The sequence below is a fragment of the Pinus tabuliformis genome, chromosome 6 (genome assembly GCF_031772625.1).
Source record: "Pinus tabuliformis cultivar Carrire ecotype Pingquan chromosome 6, CPIR1, whole genome shotgun sequence".
Classification (NCBI taxonomy): Eukaryota; Viridiplantae; Streptophyta; class Pinopsida; order Pinales; family Pinaceae; genus Pinus; species Pinus tabuliformis.
Window position 1 is genome coordinate 1,249,139,881 of NC_142292.1, and position 23,942 is coordinate 1,249,163,822.

A 23,942-nucleotide genomic window follows, 5' to 3' on the forward strand; every position below is an offset into this window, starting at 1 on the left:
GCATTGTTCATGTAATTTGATGAAAAAGGGTGAGGCACTTACCTGTGCGGCCACGACGTTATTTTCAGGCTTCAGGACGAGGGTGACAGATCCGCTTGCTGCTACTTCATGCACAGGCACGGGGGTTCCTCCTTGCCGACTGCTACTGGTTACGAAACTTATTACCTGGCTGCGGATGGTGCATGTGCCCGCTCTATGTGTTGCAGGTGCCTTGATGGTGTACGCTCTAGCTGGATGAACTGCTACAGGATTCCTGTAGTATATCCTGTAGCAGTTTCTCCTCCTCGGGTGCATGCCGAAACGGTGGAGACGGTGGCATCACGGTCACGGTCGCAGGCTCCTCGTATGGCTTTGATAAGTAGCGCATGGGGCCTCTGCATCCTTTATTCCATTTGAGAATTGCTTCCTCTGAGAATTCAACGTTCTGATTTGACAGTGCAAGTATTTCCATTGCATGGCAACAGGGGTGGTAGAAGGAGGCGACAACAGTGGGCGATGGAGAAAAACATTGGCTTGCATGCCTTCGTATTGGACCTCGGCTTCGAATCCTTCCACACAATCGGTCCTGGGCCGTCCAAAGATTCTACAGGAAGTTTCTTGTAGAAAGTCCTGTAGCTTCCTGTAGAAGGCTAAACTGTGATCAAATCATGCCCAGACCTTGGAAGAGATGAGTGTTTCTGGAGGGAGTGCTGGTGAGGTCACCTGGCAGCATAGTAGGGAACCTTGTCCTTGAGTTGAGGGACCTCTTTTCCTGCATGGAATACCTGTAACCTGCATGAATTGTCAAATCTTGAACCTGTTTTCCCTGTTTCTTTGTTTGTTTGTTTTTTTCTTTTTTTCGTTGTTTTTTTTCTTTTTTTTTTTGAAAGACAGCAGGGGCGCCTCCATGAGGTTTTCACCCTTACCATCTGCCTTGAGCGCCTCAGAGAGGTTTTCACCCAAGGGTCTTTTTTCAAACATTTTCAGAAGACAGCAGGGACGCCTCAATGAGGTTTTCACCCCTACCATCTGCCTTGGGAGCCTCAGAAAGGTTTTCACCCAAGGATCTTTTTTTTTTTTTTTTTTTTTTTTTTTTTGAGATCTTCAGGGTATGCCCAAAACAGAGGCAGAACCCTTCTCTATGACCAACACTGATTTTTCCACAGTTTTTATGAATTCTTGCCTTGAAAGAGGTTTTCTGTAGATCCTTAGTCGATGCCCATTGACGAGCATGGGGATGGCCTCCTCATCAATGGTCCGAATAAGAACAGATCCATTGTCATTACATTTTTCCACAGCATATGGTCCCAGCCATCTGGTTCTCAGGTTCCCCTTGAAATCCTTATGCCTAGAATCATACAACAGTGCCCAATCTCCCGGCTGAAATTGCTTGTCATTGAGGTGTTGGTCATGCCATACCTTCCTCTGAAGTTGAACCACTTCTGAGTGGAGAAGGGCCTGCATTCGGTGCTCGTCCAATCCATTCAGCTGCAATAACCTTTCTTGTTGGGCATGGCTGAGATCCAGGTCCAGCTGAGCTGCCATCCTCAAGGTGTCGTACTCGAACTCAATTGACAGCAAAGCTCTCTTCCCATAGACCAGCTCATAAGGTGTGAAGACGGTTGTGGTCTTCCAAGTGGTGTTGTAAGCCCACGTGGCCTAAACCAGACGATCTGCCCAATCTTTTCTACCGCTGCTCACCACCTTAGTCAAGATCCCTTCCAATGCTCTATTGGTGACTTCCACCTGCCCATTTGCTTGAGGATGATAGGGAGTGGAAGTCCTATGCTTGATTTTCTGATGAGCGAGTAGGTCTTCAATTAAGTTGGAGGTGAATTGGCTTCCTTGATCGGTGACTAGCTCTCTTGGGTAGCTACATTTGTAGAAGATGTTTTCTCTTAAGAACTAGGCCACCTTTTCTTCTGTCACTGCTTTGATTGCCTTGGTTTCTGCCCACTTTGTCAGGCAGTCTGTGCACACAATGATGTAAGACCTTTGCCTCGAAGGAGGATTGATTGGACCCACAAAATCCATACCCCACTTCTCAAATGGCTCAAGAATCACTTGAGGTTGGAGAGGCATTTCGTCCCTTGGAGTCGGTTTCCCCATCCTTTGGCATCGGTCACATTGGCTGATATACCTTCTGACATCTTGATGAAGCGTGGGCCAATAGTAGCCTGCCTGTAGGATTTTGAAGGCAGTCCTTTTGGCTGCAAAATGTCCTCCACAAGGCCCGTCATGACAGGTTAGGAGGATATCAAAGACTTCCTCCTCCCTTACACAACGCCTTAAGATCTGATCGGGGCCAAGCTTGAACAGGTTGCCCCCGATCCAAGTGAATGAGGCACTTTTCCTTACGATCCTGCTCTTCTCCCTTGAGGATAGGTGCGGAGGGAACTGTGCTGAGAGAAGGTAGTTTTCTATATCAGCAAACCATGGAGAGAGTACTGAGATAGCAAACAGATGTTCATCTGGCATCTAGTCATCCACTGTTCCATCCTCGCCTGCAGGTAAATCCAATATAGACAAAAAGTCAGCAACAACATTTTCTTTACCTGGTTTGTCAACGATAGTCAAATCAAACTGCTGCAACAAAAGTAACCATCTAATAATACGAGCATTCACATATGGTTTATTCATTAAATATCTAATTGCAGCATGATCAGTATGTACAAATGTTTGATAGCCAGTGATATAATGTCGGAACTTGTTCAGTGCATGGACCACGGCCAAGAATTCTTTCTCAGTTACGGTATAATTCAATTATGCCTTGGATAAGTTTTTGCTGACAAAGTATATGGCGTATGGAAGTTTTTGTTCAACTTTTCCTAAGGCTGCCCCTATGGCTTTGTTCGAGGCATCAGTGTGGATGTGGAAAGGTAGGGCCCAATTTGGACCTCTCAAGATTGGGGCAGACACCAACTTATCCTTTAGTTCATTAAGAGCCTTCTGACAATCGTCAGTCCATTTAAACTCAACACCTTTTGCCAAGAGGCTAAACAATGGCGAGGCTAGCTTGCTGAAGTCTTTAATGAATCTCCTATAATACCCTGCTAAACCTAAGAAACTTCAAACATCTCTTACCTTCTGAGGAGGTGGAACCTTCTTGATGAGAGCAATTTTGTTAGGATCCACCTGTAACCCTTGGCGAGAAATGGTATGGCCTAGCACGGTCCCTTCAGTCATCAAGAATTCACACTTTTCAGGACTAAGGGACAGGTTCATCTCAATGCACTTGGTTAGGACTTTTCCCAGATTGGACAATGCTTCCTGGAAGTTGGACCCATAAGGAGTGAAGTCATCCATATAGATTTCCACCGAATCATGGACCAGTTCAGAAAAGATGCTCAAGACAGCTCTCTGGAAGGTGGCAGGAGCATTGCATAGCCCAAAGGGAAGAACTCGGTAAGCAAAGGTACCCCAAGGACAAGTGAAGGTGGTCTTATCTTGGTCTTCCGGGCTGATTTGGATTTGGTTATACCCGCTAAACCCATCTAGGAAAGAGAAAAACTTCTTTCCTGCCAGTCCATCCAACACTTGATCTATGAAGGGTAGAGGAAAGTGGTCTTTCTTGGTGGCTTTGTTCAGTTCTCGGTAGTCCACACAGATTCTCCACTTCCCATTTTTCTTGGGAACCAACACCAGAGGGGACACCCATTTGCTATCCGAGATGGGGTAAATGAATCCGGCATCCAACAATTTTTGCAATTCTTCCTTGACGATGTCCTTAAGGGCTGCATTCATTCTCCTTTGGGGTTGCCTAACCGGTTTACAATCTTCTTTGATGTAGATGTGATGGGTACAGACCGAAGGATGGACTCCTTTCATCTCCTTATAGCTCCAAGCAAAAGCATCTAGATGACTGGCCAACAGACTACACAGCTCCTTTTCCTGGGAAGGAGATAGGGAGGAGCTGATCTTTAACGTTCTCTCGGGGCCGAACTCCACATTTTTGACTCTGGGAGCGACTGGGTTGGTCACAAAAAGGTCCACTAAGGTGCTGGCTTGGGCATCCTCCACCAATTCCTCTAAGGACAATGCACTGGGAGGTGGATTCTGAATGAAGGTCTCAATCAAATCATCCTCGGTTGGGGGGCCTCCCCTAGTGGTGTCTAGGGTGCACAAAGGTGCTGAGTACACCTCATCCTCTTCTCCTTCCTCCAACCAAAGCGGTAAGTCATGCTCTAATAAGGGTTGGGCAGGAGGGTACAGGACTAGCTTCTTGGACATAGGACCATTTTTTATGGTCATGTTTCCTGCACGGCAGCTTATGTAAGCAGTTGCAGTGGCTAACCAAGGCCTTCCCAAAATAAGGGGGTATCTAGTAAGCTTTGCCTTTGGTTGCAGAACCAAGAAGTCTGCAGGGTACTCCCAAGAGTCAACAGAGACCAAGACATCCTCTACAATCCCTTCAGGAGTCACGGTGGAGTGATCTGCTAGTTGCAGGACTGTCGAGGTCTTTCTCAAGGAACCCTGAAGGTTGAGTTTGAGCATGGTATCCCTGGTCATCACATTAATGGCAGCCCCCAGATCAATCAATGTGTGTGGTATGATGGTGCCATTGATGTGGATATCAACTACAGGACTCCCAGGATCCAAATACTTTGGGCAGATGACTTGCCCCAACATAAGATCAGACAGTTGTCCTATGACATTGATGGTTGAAGCGTCTCTTTTTCGCCTGCTTGGGTGTCTGAAACACTTTTCCTTAACCAGTTTGTTGTATATCGGTACATCTTTGATGGCTTGGAGAAGTGGTATTCTCACACACAACTGTTTGAGTTCTCCCAGAAGCTCATCCTCCTCTGGGTTGGGTTGTGTGGTGGCCGTTAGTCTCTCAGGAAAGGGTGGAATGGCTTTTGGTTCACTTTCCTGTTTATCTTCCTCATCCTCTGGGGGAGGAGGTTGGCGATCCAGAAGAATCTTTTCAGATCGCAGGTTGATCTCCTGGATCTCCACAGCATAGGTAGGGCATGATGTTTCCCCAGTATATACCTACTCGGCCTGTCGGTTGTTGGGGTTCGGGTTTGGTTGAGCAGGCATTTGGGGTTGCCTTGGAGGAGCAGGAGGTAATGGTTGTGGTTGAGCTGGTGGTGGAGGCAAAATGGCGGGAGGAGTATTGTACTGGGGCCTCCACCCCGGTTGAGGTGCATTCCACTGAGGCTGTGGCTGGGCATGTGAGTGAAACGAATGAGTAGTGGGCTGAGTATGGTACTGAGGCGGGTAAGACCATGGAGGAGGCACAGACCAGGAAGGATGAGCAGGGAGACCCCAGGAAGGCATAGGAGCAGATTGGTTGGGGCTATAATAAGCTTGGGGTGTCCCTTACATCCCCTGTTGGTAAGGTCTAGGTCCATGTGGCCTCCTTTGGTTGAGGAAATAGAGAGGTGCAGTGGGCGCTTCTGTCCCTTGATACATGGCTTTAAGCCCAGGTAAGGTTGGACATTGGTTTGTGCGGTGGTCCTCCTCACAAACAAAACATACCTCAATCGAATGTAATGGGCACTCGTTTTTAGGGTGCTTCCTTGTACGCCTAGGGCAGAAGATAGCCAAAGCCCTCTCAGCTTCCTCTTTCTTCTGCTGGATTCAGAATGTATCAAGTTGCATGGCAATGGTCTGTCTCACCTCACTCTTGAGGTCCTCTAATTGATTTGCAAACTCATGTTTGGAGAAAGGAATACCGGCTGAGAGGAGGTTTCCTCTAACTCTTTTCCGGGCTGCCCTAGAGTGGTTTCTAAACACAATCTTTATATCCTCATAAGGTAGTTGGTAAATATCTCCTCCAGCTAGCATGTGAAGGGTATCTAAGAGGTCTTCAGGGACTCCTCGGAGCAGGACCAACTTGAGAGATTCAGGGTCAAGTGTGCACCTGGCCCATTTATAGCTAAGTTGGAACCTTTCCTCATAATCTTCTAAGGACTCATCATTCTCCATGGTCATCCGAAAGATTTCTCCCTTGGCTTCCTTGGACCTACAATAGTCCCGGTATTTGGTATTGAAAGCTTGCTGCATCTGGGCCCAAGTGGTGATACTGTTCCCAGGTATGCCCATGAACCAGCGTAATGCTGCATCCTTAAGGGTAGAGGGGAAGAGTTTCAGTTTTTGCTCATCTTCGGTATAGTCATAGGTTCGACAAAGGACGGCAAACTCAAACAGGAAGGTATCAGGGTATTCAGTAGTCAGTCCATGGAAGTGAGGTAAAGCAGAGGGGCTTATGTTCTTCATTTTCATGTCTCCATTGGTCTCTCAGATGGGGAAGGCACCTTCAATTCTCTCATCTTCTCCCCTATTGTCATCCATAGCTTCAGATGGAGTGTTCTCTAACTCTTCTTCTATTATAGGATCTTCATATATCTCAGGAGGCTCTCCTATAGGTTCTTCTGGATCACTTTCACCAAAGAAGAGAGAAGGGTGACTCAGTGACGTGGTGGGGGTGTTGGGTAAGAATTTTCCTGTTTTATCTCAATTTCTACGAGGCATGAAATGGAAATACTTTTGATTGCTTTTGTTCTTTTTCTGGTACCTGCAGAACTAAAATAGATTGAACTACAACTAACTATCTTGCTGAAATGGAAATGCGGAATTGAAATGAAAGCATAAAAGAACTAATCTATTTTGCTCAAATGAAATTGGAGGAATGAAATGCTAGGCTACGCTTGCGGAATTGAAATGCTAATCTATGCTTGTAGAAATGAAATTGCAGAATTGAAATGTTAATCTATGAAAGCAGGAAATGTCTATGCTACTTTTGCAGAATGGAAATGAAATAAACTACTTAGCAGAAGGCGAGAGTAGGAAAATAAAAGAAAAGCAACAATCACCAATACTCTGATGCTTCCCTGGCAACGGCGCCAAAAAGATGGTGGGCTCCAGTATTGTAGCAATAATGCTACAACTCCTGGAGCTTCCTTCTTTAATTTTATCAACTCGGTAGTTCGTAACAAACTTGGAAGCGACGATGCTGTATGCACAAGTACTAGCTCTTGCCGTAGCTGTCACTTGGTCAGCTAGCACAAGTCCGCTAGGGGCTCAAGCCAACTTCTATGAGCTCTTAGAATAAGCTTTTTAACTGATGGACGAAAGCTAACTCAAAGGAAGCTAATCTACTTGCAGAAAGGAACTGAAAGCCAACAAGAAACACAAACCCTAGCAAACCCTAATTCTACCAGCTAGTCCTACTAATGCAAAGATGGGAATGCAAACTAATGAAAGAGATGCCATTACTTCTATGAAGGTGAGATGCATGTATCTAGACTACTTCTACCTGAAGAAAACATCTTTTTGTATTTTTGAATAAGTTATTTAGAATTATCATGCATGTGCTTTTAACTGGCCTTTTACTGTGCAGAGGTGGATCACGGAGGAGAAATGATTGGAAGAGGTCGGGAAGGTTCAGAGAGGGTCTAAGGAGTCCCTAACATCCTTCCAAGAGTTTCACAAAGTTTGGCTGCCAAGATACCGCGTTTATGAGCTTCTACAGGAAGTCTGCAGGGGTTCTACAGGATGTTTCAGAATTTCTACAGGATGTTCAGTAATTCCTACAGGATGTTCTACGATTGGATTTTGGATGATGTGTGAGTGGAAGAGGCTGCATGGATGGATAGGGAGGTAGGAGAGGGGTTTGTAATGACTTAGTGACAGAGAGATGAGGTGATGAGGGGGTGTGTAAAGCTAGTTTGTCTTAAAGAGGGCAGAGGGAATGGAAGGCCAAAAAGGTAGGATGACGTGGGCAGTAGAGTAGTTGTGAGACGAGGGGTCTAATTTGGAGATGAGCAGTTGGCCTGGACGAATCTTAGAAGGATGAGAGAGTGATGGAGTTTCACTGCACAGTGTAAACTGAACCAAATCATCCACGTCCTGCACATAATCAAAATATTACTAATCTATCCTAACTGTTTAATGAAACCAATGAACAACAACGTTATTTCTAAAGAGAACCATGTATGGTACTGAAGCAAAGAAACATTCCAAGAGGTCTGAGCGCATGGATAACTTCTACAAATGAAAATATTGCACCAAATATTGCATGAGTACGCAAACTAATTTTTTTGGTGGGTAGCACTGTCTGCAATTCCAGCCCCTAGAAAGAGGTGAAAATGAGAGTGCAGGCAACCCTTTTCTGGAACTTTTATCAATTCTAATCTCTTTACTCTATTCTGAACATCTAAAGCAACTCTATCTTCTAACAATGACCTACTTAACCACACCACGAAATCTAACTCAACAACCTGCATTTCAAATGCATGTAAAGAAAACCATATTGCTGAAAGGAAAGATATCAATACAAAAGAAGGAGGCCATAGGCTCTTAGGTTGGGCCCAACCCCGAGAGCTATGGCTCCTTTAGAAACTTAGAGCTGAGATCAAATCTGAATGCTTCTCATTAAAAAATAATACTCATAAGTCAAGAAGTATGCCAATGATGGCTACAAAAGAGCAAAAACAGAGTTGGCAGCTCGTAGTGCAGAATGTGCAATAGTTTTCCAAAAAGTCCTTTTCGAAGGCTGAAGCCTTATCATTTATACATCACCAGGCCCCAAGCTGGCCTCCTAAATCTATGGGACTTGGCTGACCAAACTGGGAGTGAACAGCTGCTTCCACAAAATCTGTTTGGTTGCCTTCTAGATCCGGTTGTGGTGGCTGTTAGAGCTCGGAGTTGGGGGTGAAGATCCCTTGGAAGGCCATTTAATGCCATGGACAACCCTCCTACGAATCCTCAACCCCATCTTGGCTGTCTCCTAGCCCTTATCTGCTCGGTTTTGCTCCAACATGTGTCAAAAAACCTGAAATGAGCACGTGTTAGCCACCTAGGAATAGTGACTACCCTTATTCGTACAAATGACATAAACATACTAAAAAATGATGCATAAGTTATGAAAAATGAAGGATTGAGCAAGGGTAGTTAGGCCAAATGAGCCCAAAATGTTACCAAATTTGGGCTCATCAGCTTCTCACATCGCTGATCATATTTTTGCAATATGACAACAACAATAGTATGTTCTAATGCAAATGAAAAGATTATAAAATCTCTATCAAATTTCGGGCTTGTGAGAACTGGTGTTTTAGTTAAAGCTATTTTGATTTTCTCAAAGGCTTGTTTAGCTTCTATTGTCCACATGACTTTGGAATATTTCTTCAGCATGTCGTTGAGAAATCTTATTAGTTCAGCCAAGTTGCGTATGAATCTTCTTAGAAAAATGATTTTTCCTAGGAATGCTTGGAGTTCTTTGATGTTCCTTGGGTGAGGCACTTGGAGAATAGCTTGTATTCTATCTGGGTCACTTCAAATGCCATCTTTTGAGATTATGTGACCTAAGAGTTTGCCTTCTTCTAGGCCAAACAATGATTTCTTTGGGTTCAATGATATGCCATATTTTCTGCAAATTAGAAACACTTGTGTGAGATGTTCTAAATGTTCTTGATTTGATTTGGAAAAAGTAGTGAGGTCATCAAGATATATGACTAAAAAATCATGAATCTCTTTTTGCAAAGGCTATGTCCATTGCTCATTGAAATGTGGTCCCTGCATTTTTGAGTCCAAAAGGCATTTTTACATATTTGAAAGTTCCCCAAGGTGTTGTAAAGGTAGTTTTATCTTGATCATCTGGGTGCACTAGGATTTGATTAAAACCTGAGAATCCATCTAACAATGAAATCCTAGAAGCTCCCACTACCCCTTGTAAAATGTGATCCATCTTGGGTAAGGGGTAGTGGTCTTTGAGAGACACTTTATTCAGATTTCTTAAGTCAACACATAGTCTTATCTCTCCCGTTTTCTTCCTAGTGGGCACTAGATTTTAGATCCATTCTGAGAACCTAATAGGTGCAAGTATTCCAGCTTCGTACATTCTTTTGACTTCCTTTTCAATAAGGGGGAGGAGCACAAGATTCACCCTCTAAGCTTTTGTTTAAAAGGTTTTTGATTTTTTTTTTAAGGGTATTGTATGTTGGATGACTAAAGTATCATATGACTTGAGGTCTTCATATCTCCATGAAAAGACATCTTGAAACTCTTTAAACAGCTCAATATATTTCAGTTTTTGATCGGGAGGCAAGACTTTGGATAGTTTTATCATTTTAGGGTTTTCTGCAGTTCCTATATTGCAGTCCTCAATTTCTGTGTTTAAAGGCTGCATTTTTGGCTTTCTTGGAATATCTGTTACACAGCAATTTGTCACTGACTTCCTACCAGTCTTCCTACTGTGTCATGAGTCCAAATATCCATGCTCATGCTCTCTAATGTTGCCAAATGACCCACTTTGCCAAAGTTTTCCCATCATCGCGACTGTTGTAAAAATAAACGCGTTGATGAGCGCTCCAAAATAGACCAAACGCGTTGCCAGTTCGGAAGTACACGTGATTCCCGCGATGGTCGAATTTCATGAGACAGCACGAGTGTTGCTTATATTTGATCGCGCTGACATGACTTTCTTCGTTATTCAGTAGCGATGTCAGCGCTCCAGTGCAGTTATGCACCCGCGATGATCTAGTCTGAGCGAGTTTCTTCTAACAACCGGCCTTCCAGATGCCTCTAGACCTGGTTGTTGGCCTTGTATATGTCGCCTTCCCTTCTCTGGCATGTCTGTTTCGTCATTTGAGCCACCTTCCTTGGAGATAAGCTCATCCTCCCACCATTCATGGAGACTCCTTCTCCTATTTAAGCCTCCACCATTGCTATGAGCTGCTAGCTTTTGGAATTCATAGTGTTTGGAGTGTTGCTGATAGTGTGTGAGCTTGATAGGTAGTTGGTGTGACAAGTGTGGGATTGTTAGAGAGCTTAAGGAAGGTTGTGAAGTATTTTGATCTTGTGTAAACTTGTGTGAGAGAGAGTTTTTGTCTTGGGAGATCTACCTTCAAGGGTGAATGCTTTAGGAACTTGCTAGCTGGACCCTCTTGAGAAGGATTTGACGTCAGAACAATGGTTGTATTCTTCTTTGTTTATCAATAATAGATGACTATCATTATGGTTCCACTCTTATTGTCTTTATGATGGTGTTTGAGTTATATCCTTTCTGACTGATATATAGTTGCATCTATTGGATTTTATGCTTGTGTTTGTATCATTCTTTGCATGTGCAGGTGTCCGTGCACGAGGATCGTGAGGATTGTGACCAATGGGGCAAAGGAACGGGAGCATCGACTCTTCTACAAGTACTAGAATTGGAATCCAGGTGGGCCTTCATCATTGGTATTTAATTTGCAATTAGGAACCTGCGTGTTAGCGTTGTTTGATTATTGCTAGACCCTATTTGGACTAGTAGGGATCGCCTCTGTCCGCAGAGGGGATTTACCTCCACAACAATTTGGCGACTCTGCTGGGGAGTTTACCTTGTTGTTTGATTTGTAAACTTTAGACGGAGCCTGAAGCACGGCCAGATAGCCTTCGAAATGCTATTGCTCTGCATTAGCGAAGTAGATCAACGCCACTTCAGTCAATCTCTGGTTTGGTTTACGAACTGAACAGCTTGGAGCTGGCTTTTGTCCTTTTTGTTCATTCTTTCCTTGAGTTTGTTTTTGCTCTCTTTTCAAAGTTTGGGGATTAGTTCTCTGTTTTTTGGTTTCCTGGTTCGGTCTGGGAGGTGCCTTGTTTGTTTAAAGATTGATTGCCTTGGTTTGGGAGTTTTTGGCTTGATTGTGGCCGTTTTTTAGCATCATCGCGGTTTATAATTAAACAGTCACACTGTCATCGTGCAGTCCTTTCTGTGACCTCCTGATCATCGCGTTAATACACCAAACAGTCGTGACGGTTCTGAAAATTGGACCATCACGGGTAAGGCGTGTACTTCCGCGCTGACATCGCATTGTTGCTATGTGTAGTTCTTTATCAGCGCATTGTTGTTGTGTACCACCCGCGCTGATTCCTGTAGAATTGAATTTCTTCAATTCTGCCTCCTGAGCCTGTTGGTCTTGCTATCCCCTGTTGTTCTCACTTGGTTTTTAACTGGTTTTCACTGTCTGGAGATTGAAGCACTCTCTTGTAAGTTTTGTTGAGCGGATCTTACCTTTTGTCTTGTGACCAAGTTTTATCATTCCAAGTTTGTTGGATCAGCTTTGCTTGGTTACTCATTTGCAAAGGTTCGTTTACTGCTTGCTATTGGTTTCGTGAAGCCTTCCTCTTTGCTTGCTTTTGCTTGGTTGTTTAAGTGATTGTTGTTGAACCAGTCTTGACATTGTTTCGATTTCTTTTCACTACCCGGACATGGATCACAGTTGTTTGGGGTCAACCGGTTCTTTTCACATTTATTTGTTATTATTTCTCAAAGTTTGTTTAATGCACTTTGCCATCAACAAAAAGAAAAATCTCTTTTGCTTTGTATTAGTTAATGAGAACTAGAAGCTTTTCATTTTGATTAGTGATTAGTGATCTCAAAGAAAAGTTTGTGAATTTCCATTAGCTGCATTAGGGAAGCTATTTGTTGTTTTGTGATCATTTTGTTTGTGTGAAAGCCCTCAAACCCTCTCGTAACTAGCATTCATCGAATGGAATCACATATTTTGGCATATAGTTTGCATTTAGGCAATTTTGAGAGATTTCATACGGTAAGGCCTGAAAACCGAAACCTAATACAAGATCAACCTTAAAATGAACTGAATGAACCTAAAAACACATTGGAACATAACGCTCACTGTTTAGAGGTCTAGGCTAGAGACGTGCTCCGACGTCGTTAAACCTAGTCACTTTTGTTTCACTTAAGGTTGGGTGATTCCTCCTTCCATGATGCAACAGTGGTCTAGCACGGATTTGAGCTCCCACATACTGTCGAGTATATGGGGAGACCCCACTAGGTTATCATCCTTTATCCATAGGAAGCCGTGTCTGCCGCCTTACAAGCCATAACGCACCGAACACAACATTCAGGAAGATTGACTGCCGTACGAGAAGTCCTTGGTTTTCATATGACTGCCAAGGTGTATATGCAGTTTTACGGATTTGTTTGGTAAACCTTTTTGCCTAGCTCTCTAGAGTAGTCACTTTTGTTCCTTTTCAGACTCCCTAAAAAAAAGGCTCATCTGAGCATTTGTCACTTCGGGCTCATTAAACATTCGAAGGCGACTAGAGTCATCTTTTTGTCATTTTCTCGACTCTTAAAAAATGAAAAGGTCAAGTTATGTCCTTGCGTCTTAAAATTTATTCGGTCACGATTAACATTTACTCGGTTAGATATTGTTTGTGTTATTTTGAGTAGGGTCCTTTCTCGTTAGTTTCCCTAGGATTTGTTTTGAAGTTTGTCATCCTGGCGGAATCATCGATCCTGTCTCCCGTTCCAAGTGATCAAGGGTCTCCGTCTTCTGTTGCTCCTAAGGTACCGGTTGTGAGTGATACTCTCCCTGTCATCCCGAGTATCCAACCGATTAACTCTCGTGCTCCAGAAGACGAGGCTTACGAAATTCACTGGAAACCCATTTGGGAGCCTTACGAAGACGATATTCCTTTTACCCCTCCTGGTGTTTCGACCCCAATGTCTTCCTCCGACATGGATGATACATCTCCTAGAGTGAGTGGGACAATTGTTTTATCAAGTATCGAAACTCCTATCCCGGCCACATCTCCGGTACCCTCACGCTATAAGTCTTTGAGGGATAATGTGGGTACTAGGATCCCCTCTTCAAGTACCATGTGGGATCTCCACATCACTACCACTACGGGATCTTTTGTTTCACAAGCTCACAATACACCCGTCACTTCAGTTCCAACTCTTCTGACTGTTTGTGTAGCATATTCAACACTAGTTGTTAGTGTCGTTACGGCATCTTTAGCTGTGACTACTGGTGCTGGTCCGTCTCACGGCCTAGTGAGTAGTGGCCAACCGGCACATACACCCCGAGTTGTTCATCCTACACAAAGTGCACTGCCCTCTTCTAGTCCCACTCCAAGAGGGGGGCCATATGATCAATATTTGCAAACTGTCCAGGATCCGAGCTCGCAAGGTCCGTTCTATTACTACGATTCCACTGGTCAGTACCTTTATCTTTCCAGGCCCTTGCCTACTCAACCTATTGTTGATGTCTCGGTACCATTATCCGTTGCTTGGGGCACCACCACTTACCATGGTGGCCAAGCAATGCCTGCACAGTTTCAGGGACCGCCTAACCAAGGCCAGTCGTCTTACATGCAAACCCCACAAGGGCAACAATATTACGGCCAGTCTTACCCAGGGAAACCTGGGGGCCCACAAGGACAACCCTTTCAGGGACAAACTTCGCTCTCTGGTGGTCCGTCTTTCACTTATCTTGCTAAACCTTCTGGCAATCCGGGGCAACCTCGTATTTAGCAAGGTTACCCGTCTGGGCAACCGGGACAACCTTACATCCAACAAGGTCAACCTGGTGTCCAGCAAGGTTATCCATCTGGATAACTAGGACAACCTTATATGCAACAAGGACAACCTGGAATCCAGCAAGGGTACCCTTCTGGGCAGGGCGGTCAGCCTTACATGCAGCAAGGCCAACCCACTTCCCAGCCTAGTCATCCATCTGGACAAGTTGGTCAACCTCAAGGTCAACTGGCCTTCCAGCCCGCTCAGCCATTTGTTCCGTAAGGACAACCCTCAGTTGTACAAGGATAACCTAATACCCAGCAAGCTCATCCTTCTGGGCAAACGGGTCCATCCCAAACTCAACCAGGACAACCTTCCGGCCAGGTGGCCCAAGCTCAACCTTTTCAAGGACATCCTTCTGGGCCCCAAACTCAAACTGGTCTTCAGATGCAAGGTGGGTTGCAATCCCAACCTTCTTACCAAGCGCAGCCTGGTCACCAAGCTCAGTATGGAGCTCAGCAACCGTATGGTTACCAGAAACCCTAGGGGCAAACTCAGTTGGCCGTATCAAAATTATCAACAAATGGAGGTCCCTCCTTATCAGAATTACCAGCAACAATATGTTGCTCCTGTGGGTCAAGTTGGTAATCCATGGGGTGCTGGGGGGTAGATCCAGAGTCAACCGTCCGGTTATGGACAGAACCCCTATGGACAGAATCCTTATGGGCAGAACCCTTATGGGCCAGGCCCGTCCGGACAAAGTCCATGGGGGCAACCGCCACCTGGTAGGAACTCTAGTATTACCTCTTATCCACGGCCACAGATGTCCTTCAATCCTCAGTTACCTTTCTTAGCAACATTGGAACTGCCAGATGTGTCCAAATTGACTAATGATCCCATTCTTCATAATCCATATTGGCCACCAGTTCCAACCAAGATACCCGGTGATTGTCCCAAATTCGATGGCAAAGCTGGAGAAGACCCTCAAGCTCACGTTATGACTTATCACCTTTGGTGCTCGTCAAACTCATGGCTTGATGATTCCATCTAGCTCTGCCTTTTCCAAAGGACTCTCACCGACTTGGCTACTAAGTGGTACATTGAGTTGAATCACGGATCCTTTCAAGATTTCAACTCGTTGGCAATGGCATTTCTAACTCACTTTCAGTTGCCCATTCGGTATGAGATAGGAACGCATCTCCTCAAGTCTCTTAAACAGGACACGGCCACGCATATATCCGATCATATACATGAATGGAGATGGCGTCGTCATTTGATCAAGTTCTGGATTCCTGATCAGCTCCTAACCGATTGGTTTACAACCTCCTTTGTCCCTGCAATCGCGCGAGACATTTCAATGGGAGCTTGTGTAACTGAAGAGCAAGCTATCGCGCGTGCTCAGTACCTTGACTTAGTTTATTCTCAGTCAGGTACCTTATATGATTATTTTCCTGATGCCCCGAGACCCGGAACATCCAAAGCTCTGCCAAAGCCATCTGTTGACGGTGTTATTGGCTCTGTAAATGCATCTTCAAAGAAATCATCTGCGAACCCTGGGAAGCAAAAATCGAATGCTTCAAACAAAAACACTTCTCAGGGTCAATCTAATTCTGGAAATACTTTTGAGGTTAACGCCATCCAGTCCACCATGGCGGATAAATCCTCGAAAGAAAAGAAGAAGGGGAAAGCTAAGAATAAATCTGAGCAGCCCAGATAGGACTCCCCTAAACCTCCACCCGAGGAAGGAGCCAAATGTAAATCCAAGTATCCTTGTCTCATCTGTGACAAGGATCACTATGCTAAAGACTACCCCAGGTGGTCTGAAGTTAGTCAATTGTTGAAAGGTGCTCCCGGGACTCCTGCTGTGCTCAAAGAACCTTTCCCCTCACAGCAAACTCAAATGGTGGCTGACCCATCACAACCCTCTTCTTCATTTGGCTCTCAAGTATTTATGGCTGGGATGATTCCCGTCCACATCAGTACTCGGGAAAAAGAATATCTATCGCATGCCGAGAAAGAGCCTGAGGTCCCCTGCAGCGCTCCTCCGTCCAGTTCTAGTCCACTCCATATCGAGAGACCTAGCACTGAGACGCCCATCCGACCCCCTCCAAAAGGTGTACTTCGGAAGTCTTCTTACAACCTTAATGCTCGTGTTGCCTAGCATTACAGCATCGTTGAGGACTTAGCTCAGGCTCCATCTGCTATGTCTGACTTAGAAGTGCTCCAGAGCTGCCCCTCCCAGAGGAAGTCCTTGCTATCGGCCATTGGTGGCATAGACCCGGTTGACTCAGATCTAATTTCTTTTGATCTCGAAGGCCATACGCCGAGACTGCCTCACCAAATCGCTTTCCTCGTACAGGTCATTATCAATACTAAAACGATTCATCGTACAGTCATTGATGAAGGTGCTTCGACTTGCATCATGTCTGTTGCCTGTTAGAAAGCTATTGGTTCTTCGATGCTGAGCCAGTCTCCTACAACATTGGAAGCCTTTGACGGAAGAGAGTCTTGTCCTTATGGTATACTCCAACCGTTGCCCATCTCTTTGGAAGGGAAGATGGTCGAAGTGGAGGTCGAAGTTGTCGATGCTAATCTTACTTACAACCTCCTCCTCAGACGTAGCTGGACATATGCCATGCAAGCTGTGGCTTCGTCTCTTTTTCATGTCATTCGTTTCCCTCATCAGGGGAAGATTGTCACCGTGGACCAACTCTCCTTCTTTGCCCCCTTTTCCGAAGGCAACGTGCCATTCGTGGAGCATACCTTCAAATCATGTGAGAGTGTGGGAGCCAGACTTTTTAAAGATCCTGCCATGATGGGTGTCTTTTCCCTCCCACCTCCTAATCTCACTCCTATTAATATGATTTCCATGCGCTCTGATCTGTGGGTCCTTCCTCCCGCTAATCAGATAGAATCGTGGGGTGATATGATGCCGTTGAGTCCTGCCGAGCTCAACTACGTTGAAATTGTTGCTGCACCGGCTCCCCCTCCAGAACCTGCTTCTCCGAGTAGGGTTCCCGACTCGTATGTTCATTGCCCTTGGCTTGGAGATGACGCTACTTCAGATCCGTTAAAGGAAATATTTCCTTCCGATGAAGCCATTATCGAGACCATGTCTCTCGAGGAACCTCCTTGGTCTGATCATAACCACCGTTCCTCGTTTCTCCCTACCCATCAGGAAATGATCACCTGTCTCAAGCGGTTTGCTCCTTGTCTCCCATCTCAGCCCCTTCAAACACCTATCCAAGTTTAATAGGTGTCCTCTGAAGGAAATATGGGAAACATCACGTAGACCCAACCCATCGACATCTCTGCGAAACCAGGGATTGTCAAGCACATTGAAATTGGAGTCACTTGTACTCCGGAGGAAATTCAGCTCTACACCGATCTTTTTCGCAAATTTCATGATGTCTTCGCTTGGTCCTACGAAGAAATGCCTACCATTGACCCTAGCATAGTGGTGCATGAGATACCTACGTATCCGGGTGCTAAGCCTGTTCACCAATGTCTACGCCCTGTGCACCCTCGAAAGGCTATAGCCATTAAAGCAGAAGTTGAAAAGCTTCTCAAAGCTGGTTTCATTTACCCCATTCCACTTATGGATTGGGTTTCTAACATCGTCCCTATGAACAAAAAATAGGGTACCATTCGAGTCTGTGTTGATTACCGTGACATCAACCGGACCTGTCCTAAGGATAACTTCCCCACACCCTTCATTGATCAGCTCATTGATGAGTGTGCAGGGAGCGAAATCTATTCATTTATGGACGGTTTTTCTGGGTATAACCAGATCAATATTGCGCCCGTTGATCAGCATAAGGCTGCCTTTATCTGTCCTTGGGGCACTTTTTCTTACATAAAGCTCCCTTTCGGTTTGAAGAACGTCGGTGCTACCTTCCAATGTACAATGTCCTATGCTTTTCATGACATCCGTCACATTGTACAACTGTACCTGGATGATCTACCAGCTCATTCAGTCAAACGCCAGGACCACCCTTCCCATCTTCGTGAAATCTTTCTCCGCTGTTGACACTACCGCATCAGGTTTAATCCTCATAAATGTGTCTTCTGCGTTGAATCAGGCAGACTACTCGAGTTTATCGTCTCCCGAGAGGGCATCCGTCTGGATCCCCTCAAAGTCAAAGCTATGCTGAATCTTCCTCTCCCTGCTTCTTTGCAGCAATTGCAGAGCTTGCAGGGAAAATCAAATTTCTTAAGACGATTCATTCCGAACTATGCCGAAGTGGCTAAAGGCTTTACATGGTTATTGAAGTGAGATACCCCTTTTCATTGGGATGCTATCGCTCACGAGTCTTTCGAGCGTCTCAAGGGCCTCCTTGTTTCTGCTCCATTATTGCGTCCTCTGAATTACCATCGCGATTATACTCTATATTTGGCTACTGCCGATACCACTATCGGCATGGTTATCGTGCAAGACGACGATGATGACACTGAGCATGTCATATATTACCTCAGCCGCAACCTTTTAGACATAGAAACTCGATACGCTTACATCGAGAAGTTGGCATTGGCCACCGTTTGTGCCGTCCAATGTTTCCGGCATTATATCTTGTTGCGTACCACGACCGTGATTTCTAATTGCAACCCGATGACATACATTTTGTCACGTCAATTGCTGGGGGAAATACTCAAAGTGGATCATCATCCTCCAAGAGTTTGACTTGGAATTTACTACTGCCAAGTCTAAGAAGTTCCTGGTCTTTGCTGAGATGCTTTGCTCTTTGCCATCTCCTTCTGTACCCTCTCACGCAGAGGACCATATCCCGGACGAAACTCTATTCCTAATCAGCACCCTCGATCCCTGGTATGGGGATATCATTGTATATCTGCAGACGTCCTCTTTCCGTCCCACTGTGTCCAAGGATGCTCGGCAACGGATCTGTCATCGGTCTCAACCCTACCGTATTATCGGGGACACCCTGTACCGTCTCGGCGTTGACTCTGTCCTCCGCTGATGTCTAACTCTCGAGGAAGTTGAGTCCTGAATGACTGCCACTCTGGCGCCTGTGGTCGTCACATGTCCGGATATGCCATAGCTCAAAAAATCCTCCACGCCGGTTGTTTCTGGCCCTCCATTTTTAAGGATTGCATTCTTGCCGTCCGTTCGTGTCATGCGTGCCAGATATACCAGCGGAAGATGCATGCGCCACCAGCTCCGCTGTACCCTGTTGTCACCGTTGGCCCTTTTACAAAATGGGGCATTGATTATACGACCTGTAACCCTCGCTCGGCCGGGGGGCATGGGTATATTATCGTTGCCGTCGATTACTTTACAAAATGGGCCAAGGCGATGCCCACATTAACTAAAGATGGTCACACAGCAGTGCAATTTTTGTTCAACCATGTTATTTCATGGTTCGGAGTTCCTCAGGCCATCGTCACGGATCACGGGAAGCATTTCCGTAATCACATGATGACCGAACTGACAACCCAACTAGGCTTACGACATGATAGTTCGACCCCATACTATAATCAGTCCAATGGCTAGGTTGAAGCCGTTAACAAGATTTTGGTTACGATGCTTCAATGTATTGTTGGCATGCATAAGTCTAATTGGAATTTGATGTTGTTTCCCACCTTGTGGGCTGACCGAACCTCTGTGAAGGATGCCACCGGTTTCACTCCATTTCAATTAGTTTACGGACTAGAGGCTACCCTTCCTATCGAATGCGAAATCACTTCATTAAAATTGGTCGTCGAGTTGCTTCCCAACACTACTCTAGTAGAGGAACGTATTCTTTACCTAGAATGGCTGGACGAGACCCATCGGCTAGCCTCTCTAGCTATCGAAGCACAGAAGAGGAGAGTTAAAACTCACTTCGACCATACCATCCATCCCCATTCCTTTGTTGAGGGACATTTAGTCTTGCTATACGATCAGGCAAATGAAAAGCTGGGGGAAGACAAACTCGAGCCCATGTGGCTAGGCCCTTATATTGTAAAGAGAGTTTTGCAGAAGGGGGCATATGAGCTAGTTGACTACGAAGGTAATCCTCTCGATAAGCCCTGCAACGGGCTGTACTTGAAAAAGTACTATGCATGATTCCATGCACTTCGGTTTGTATATGCGTGTGTTTTAGCAAGTGTGTTGTGTGTGTGTGTTTTCATGTTTTTGGCTTGGTGTGAAGGTGTGATTGCCGCTTATTGTGTCTTTTGCTTCTTGTGCAGATGTCTGGTGCACCTTACGTTGGTTTCGCTGACAGTGCCTGCCGCAGCACTCGCAATTTGTCTTCTGCGGCGTGGGTGATCTACGATCCTCACGATGAGTTGATAGATCTTCAAGGTGTGTGTTTGGGCTGTACCACAAACAATGTCACTGAATATAGTGCTGTGATTGAGTTATTGGCCGAGGCAATTAATCTCAATATTCGTACATTGGTTGTTAACCTGGACTCTCAACTTCTCGTCCATCAGCTCAATGGGCGATATTCCGTCAAAGACCGTCACATTTTAAGGTTGTATTTACGTGTTAAATTGTTAGAGAGGAATTTTGATTTCATTACATATCAGCATATTCCATGACAATTAAACACATTATCTGATGCATTGGCTAATCATGTATTAGATAGACATTTGCGTAACATATAATCGAAACATCATACAAGCAAGCACATAAAAGCACAATAATAAACCATAGGAATATGTATATATATATATATATATATATATCGTGTGGTGCACCAAGGCACTCAAAAATAAGTGTACATGTCTAAATAGGGCTTGTGTTCTCTGTACATGTGAGACACATGTCTCTCAAAAAATCACCATTAGGAAATAAAGACCTAGATATCTACTGTGGCGGGTTGTGCTCCCTATACTGCACAGGCGCTCGTGCCACCCGCCTCAAAAGGCGGTGCATCCTAGGTTCTACTCCCACTTTATGGATCTGGGATGCTATGGGGACCTCCTCTATCCCCAGGTAATCTGGAATCCCTATCAGCAAGCCCTCAAGGTTCCGTATCACGGTCTCCATCGCATCATCTCCCGGAGGAGCTAGGGCTAGAGCTCCAATGCACTGCGCATCCCCCCACGCCTCTGGAGCCAGGCCGAGGGGTCTTGCTAGTCCTACATCTGCATACCATAGCGTTCGTCATTAGGACACGTACATGAAAAAATAAAAAATATCACAAAAATAAAAAATCAAAAAATGAGATCAAGTGTCTTACCACCGTCATCCCACTGCTCTCCAGCAGGCAGCCGCATGTCTAGGTCTCCACGGAAGTCTTGGCTGGCATACGGCCAGTCCTCCACAAAGATAATATGCCACTCCAACCACTCTCGAAAGTATACCCCCCATGCCACTGGTCGACCGCCACCTCCTCGTGGCATGACATGGCCCCATCGTGTGGCCCTCGTCTCGCGTGGCCTAGGTCGGTCCAAGACCATATCCTGCAGTTGCAATTTCGGCACCCGCTCCAGCATGAGCGGAAGTAAGATCGGTCCATAGCCAAACTGCTTCATCTCACTGCGACGGCAGTTGGTCAGTTGTCTCTTCATGTTTGCCGCTACTGCCTCTGCCCAGTTAAATATGGTAGGATTCAAGCATTCAAGAGCCAGTCGGAGATGGGTCTTCGAGGCCTCTTGTTGGGCCTGCCAGCCCACTGCCCATGTCACCATGAAGAGCATAGTTCGAAGGATGATGTCCTCCATCGTAGGAATTGCTATCTTTCCCCTCCGCGACTTGCGTGCCCGTGGGCACACCTGAGCCATCAGCATATCCAAAGTATCACCACCGGGTCGCTGCCCCTCCAGAATAGGCCTCTCACCTCGACGTGACAACCCGGTCAAAAAATAGATGTCTGTGTAATCAAACTCAATGTCTTGGCCTCGGATAATGAACTTCCCATCAGTGGGATTCCAGGCCCTGATCAAGAGTTCCAGAAGGTCAGGCTGTGCCCGCAAGCGTGGAGTTAAGAAAAATTTAAGCAACCCGCACCCCCGCAATGCATTTCGGCACCCGGCATCAGCAAAAGCCGCTATGTCCTCGTTATCGTGAGTGTGTTCCTGCCAAATGAACACCATTATACCCTACATAATCAAAAAATTTCATTAGGGCCCTGTTTACAAAGTTTCACACGTTAATATATCAAAAAACTTGTTGCGCGGCGTCAGTGCGACTGTTTTTAAAACAGTCGCACTGATAATGGTCGCCTTTGATATTTTTTTCGGGTCAGCGCGGAAGTACATCACTCTTTTGTGCTGATCCGGGAGTGGCCTGTGGAAGTTTTTTTCGGTTAGCGCGGACCCGATAGGGAAATCCTCGCTGACCGAGAGTGGAATGCGTTTCGAAAATCCACTCAAGCAACCACTTCCCACTGTTAAAATGCAGAAAAAATACTTCAAAATGGAGCGTAAGGCAAGATGTATCTACCTAGAACTGACTTCAGGATGGATGATGCATGTACGAGGTGGAATTTCACTCGTCAACCTCAAAGCTCCAAGTCGCTCCACAAAGCTCCAATGGTAACAATGGTAAAAAATTTGTTTACCCCCTCCATTTATGGTAATTTTCAAAAAATTAAATATTATTTTTCATAAATATGGGTTTTTATGATGGTTTTTACCATATGCTTGGTTCTGATATAGTTTTACTATGTTTTTATGCACATTGTCTATATTATCTCGAACGGGTTTTACGTGTGCAGTGTTCCTTGTGCAGGATCTCAGCTCGTGGAATTACGACAGATATATGCACACTTGGTCCCGAAACGTCGTCTTTAAGCTCTTTTTCGACGTGAAACAAGAAAAGATAGCCGAGTTTCCCTCTCAACTCATTAAAAGAAGCGAGAGGCGGTCACCTTTAAGCTCTTTTTTCGACCGTTTAAACTTAAAAAGATTGTCGGGTTTTTGTCGTTTCGAACTCCTTATTGGCTACAAAACGACGTGCTTCTGACCGCTTTTCTACTTTTTCGGGTCGAAGTCACTACTTACGAAAATTACTCCTCGATCATACTGGTCGGGCGATTCTTTCGGGCATTGTTTTATACTTTTTTGGGCTCGAGAGACATAACTTTACGAAAAAGGACCCCCCTGGAGTTCACTTTTCTGCTATCTATTCAGACTCTCTAAACAGGAAAAGACGCCAAGTTCTTCCTTTATTAGACTCGTTAAAACTTAATGACATCAGATTCTGTCGAAATGACGCCTTTCAAGCATATGCTATCCCCATCAAGCTTGTCATCAAAAAATAACTAGGGTACTCACCAGCAATGGTGGGGAAAATGGAACCATAATCATTGTCGTGTCAACAATATGTCGCTCTTGAACATGGCACTTGTTTTCATTCGTGTCTGGGTGGGAACATCTCATCTTGTTTTTACACTTGCCTCCATGGGTTTGGGTTATCCTGTTTGACCTCTCATCTGCTCATTGCCTTGTCGCCATGACCCCTGATCATTTAATGTCAAATACTGCCAAGTCCACTGTTGTGCCGCCGATATGTTCAAGAGAAGTTGACCTCTGCAAGAATACTCAACCACCCTCTGATACTTCACACAAAATATCTTATCCTTCTCTATCTCATGTCGACGATGTGGGAAACATTATGGCCCACCTTCGATCAAGGTCACTTCCTGTCGACTTCAGCTCATTATCCAGGAAGTTGACCTAGAGACTCCCTTCAGGTGCCTTGAAGCTGGCATGCCTCAATGGCAGGTTCTTCGTGTTCGACGCTAGGTTTTCATCA